Source organism: Primulina tabacum, chromosome 16 (assembly GCF_025594145.1).
Source record: "Primulina tabacum isolate GXHZ01 chromosome 16, ASM2559414v2, whole genome shotgun sequence".
NCBI classification, from domain to species: domain Eukaryota; kingdom Viridiplantae; phylum Streptophyta; class Magnoliopsida; order Lamiales; family Gesneriaceae; genus Primulina; species Primulina tabacum.
Genome location: NC_134565.1, coordinates 11527023 through 11530893, shown reverse-complemented (window position 1 = coordinate 11530893; position 3871 = coordinate 11527023). Strand labels below are relative to the sequence as shown.

The window sequence follows — 3871 nt, the reverse complement described above, 5'->3', positions numbered from 1 at the left end:
AATAAAATACAAAATATTGATTATTCGAAAAACATATATGATATTGTAGAAAAAAATATTTAATTTGTTACAAAAGATAAAATTTTAATTATAAAATTGAAATACTTATATTAATATCAATATTTATTACACTTGTTTATGTGTTCAAAAGAGTAAAAAAAAACATTTTTTGAAACGTCAATAACTCAAAAACAAAAGAATGAACACACATTTAATTATTGAAATGATGATTTATTGATTATTTGCTCATAAAAAGATATGATTAAAATGTAATTTTCATTGAATATCAAATTATAATTATTAACATGTTTGTCAACTAAATTCACGGCATTTTAGAGGGAAGTAAACTATAAAAAATGACAAATTGGATTTTCTAAATAAAAACCAATTTATGATTTTGTTCAGTGAAAATTCAATTGCCGAATTTCCCAAATACAAAAGAATGTACTGAATTTTAAGAAATTGTCCCCATTTTGACAAATAATATATTTTTTATTTTATTGCGGCCAAAAGAAAAACTCAAGACGGTATATATTTTCAGGACAAACAGCAAAATGAGGAGGCCAATTTAAAAAAAAAAAAAAAAAAAAACATCACACAATCGCAAGAGTTACCTTGCATCATCTCCCTAATAAAATCATAATTTACAACAAAAACAAGTATCTTCGAAAATCTGTTGAAGACAAACTTGCAATTACACAAATTTTACAGGACACAATATACAAATATATCTGTAAGATTGTACTAGCAAACAATTCCATTACTTCACTAACCATATATATGAACAAGCTTTCTTTCAAAATCGCCAACGTCCGGTAGCCTGCCATGCCTTAACGGTTTACATGAGAAGCTTTCTAAAGTTCTCAGCTTCTCAGTAGCTTGTCAAGTTTCTCCACTTGTCCTTCAAATCAACCTGAAGATACCAATTTTAATACCTTGGATAGATGAGGTAAGAAATCAATACATAGCAGTAAAGCCACCAGACTTACCTCATATTGATCTTCAAATATGTCATGGTGGGCAGTTAGGATGACCTTCCAGTTTCCTTTTCCATACCTTCCCGAAATGGAAAAATTAATTAGCACAGAATTTATGGTAAGTTCATACGTTATAAGACGTGAAGTGAACCGAGTTTATGGAAGTAAAATATAGAAACGAAATGAGGATTCAAGCAAAAATGACACATGATAGGAAGTCCACAAAGACCATACTCATAATAAAAGCCTCACATTTAGATGTGCTTATGCTATGTAACCGGGTTTCTTAACAAGATAAAGGTGGGTCTTGAAAACAACAATGAGAAACAATATATATCTACTATATGAATAAAAAAATCATAGAGCATATACTTCTCTACTCCAGTCCTCAAAGTGTCTTCTTCCAGAGGAGTCCATTTCCTAACTTTACTCCTCTTTTTAAAAGTTTTGATTTCAAATTTGTTGAGAGGAGAAACACGAATCTTCCTTGGGCTAGGTAACTGATTCTGAATTCCGTGTTCTTCTGAGTCTCCTCGTGAGCCCTCAATTGAATCTGTAGTTTGAGAGAATAACAGAGAAAGGAAATGCTTCACTTGTATTATTGCTTCAAAAAATAATGGTTAGATACAATGAATTTATAGACTCCGAAGTTAACTAAATTCCTAAATCTAAGAGATAACTAGATACCGATAATTCTAATCCTAAAAATTCAAATATAAAAGATAATGCAAACAAGATCTTATCAATATTGATAAGCTGATGATAATCCAATATTCCACACTCCATGTCAAGCAGGGTCATATAGGTTCATCATTCCTAGCTTGAAACAAAAATCTTGAAAACTTGGTCTATGAAGTGCTTTTGTTAGAATATCTGATATATAATTGAGTAGGGATATGATTCAACACAACTATCATGTTTTCAATTTTTTCACTGATAAAGTGTCGATCTACTTCAATGTGATTGGTTCGATCATGATGGACTGGATTCTTGGATATACTGAATGCGACTTGATTATCACACATAAGCTCCACGGGTGATTTTCTTCTATCTTTACTTCATACAATAGTCTCTTGAGCCACATTCCTTCACAAATCCCATGTGCTAGCGATAAGAATTCAGCTTTGGCACTACTCCGAGCAACTACTATTTGTTTCTTGCTTCGCCATGTCACCAAGTTTACCCATACATATGAACAATATCCAGACATGGACTATCTATCTGTGGAAGATCCTCCCCAATCAGCAACGCTATAGACTCTGATTGTTCTGTTGGAAGTCTATCCAAACAGTAGTTCTTGTTCAGAAGTCCCCTTTAGGTATCTTAGTACTCGGTAGGCTACATTCATTTGTTCTTCCCTCGGGTTATTCATGAACTAGCTAATGACACACAGCAAAGTCGATATCTCATCATGTATGTGATAGGTATATTAGTTTCCCAACTAGCCTTTGATATCTTCCCTTGTCCACAGGGGAACTATCTTTTTCAGTTCCTATTTTTATGTTTGGATCAATGGGTGTATCAACCGGTTTGCAACCTAGCATGCTAGTTTCTTTCAGAAGGTCTAGAACATTTTGCATTGAGAGATTGAAATACTGGGTTCGCCTTCTCAGCATGCATGGCGTACACTCTCTTCTGAGTTGGCTTCCTCCACTGCGGGCAGTCAATCAGCATGTGATCGTTGGCTCCATACTTGAAGCATTTGCCCGAGCCCCATAAACACTGCCCCATATGTTGGCGGTTGCATTTTGGGCACACTTACTCACCAGGCTTCTGAAGAGCCTTCCCTTACGGTATAGGATATTTGCCTTTCGACGGTCCTTGAAACGGCCTCTTTCCCAGCTGTCCTTGGAAAGGCATTTTTAATTGCTGCTGCTGCTGTTGTTGGGGCGCCTGATAGGGCCTCTTGCCCTGCCTGTCATTCTCGATGTCTTTATGGTCCTGCTCTGCTGCCAAGGCTCTCGACACGGCAGCAATATAAGTAATAGGACCAGCCACTCGAACATCACGACACAATATCAGTCGTGAACCGTCAAGGAAATGCCTCATCTTCTCCCTGGCATCGTTCACAATTATAGGCACGAAGTGACACCCCCTCTCAGACTTCCTTACGTACTCTGCCACGTAATTGTCTCCATGTCGCAAAGTCATGAACTTCCTAGTCATACAGGAGCGTACTTCCTCAGTGAAGTACTTGGAGTAGAAGACCTCCTTAAAACCATCCCAAGACAGAGTCTGCAAGTTCACTGACACAGACGCGCTCTCCCACCACAATCTAGCGTCCCTTGTTAACAGATAGGTGGCACATCTAACTATGTCTGCATCCTGCATCTCCGTGAAAGCGAAAATTGTTGTATCTCGGTTTTTTCGTGCCCAAAACGCAGCGGAAGTTTTAAAATTTTTATTAGATCTTGATATTCAAGATGTATTTGGACACTCGTATGGTTTTATAATCAATCATTCATAGGGTGATAGAATTATACCTTTAGTGAATTAAATAACTTGACTCGAACTAATCCGGTAAGGTGGATATAGCTCTTGATAAATCCCTATTAACGATCTTCAAAAACTCATTCCTTCAATTTTCAAATCAGGTCCACGACTAAAAGATTTATTCCTCTTCTAAATTGCACTAGAAATTTAAAAAAAAATTTTCGTTGGAGATCAAAAATCGAGACACGGCTCAACTCTTTAATTGCTTCAAGGTGGCCAAAAATATTTAGAGGAGAGAAGGAGAGCTTTTTCGAAATTTGGAGCTTATCGTTGTAATGCTCGAGAATTTGATTACCGTAATCGGAAATGATTTGGGTGTATTTACCGTAATCTGAGATTAATCTGGGATGATTTCTTGATTAATCAAGGTAATTATAGACGAAAAGTATTAGACCGGAAAA

General features: G+C 36.0%; 1 long non-coding RNA gene across 2 annotated transcripts; it reads right to left on the bottom strand.

Annotated features, from left to right (window-relative positions):
- Window positions 1–676: 676 nt before the first annotated feature.
- LOC142529988 (uncharacterized) lies at window positions 677–1809 on the bottom strand. 2 transcript variants are annotated; one of them, XR_012816006.1, is made up of 3 exons: window positions 1350–1809; window positions 990–1056; window positions 677–913 (listed from the first exon to the last, which is right to left on the bottom strand). It is a non-coding gene; the product is annotated as an uncharacterized LOC142529988 (long non-coding RNA). The 2 variants fall into 2 exon arrangements; XR_012816005.1 differs by lacking the exon at window positions 1350–1809 and having other exon boundaries at window positions 990–1217.
- Window positions 1810–3871: the final 2062 nt, after the last annotated feature.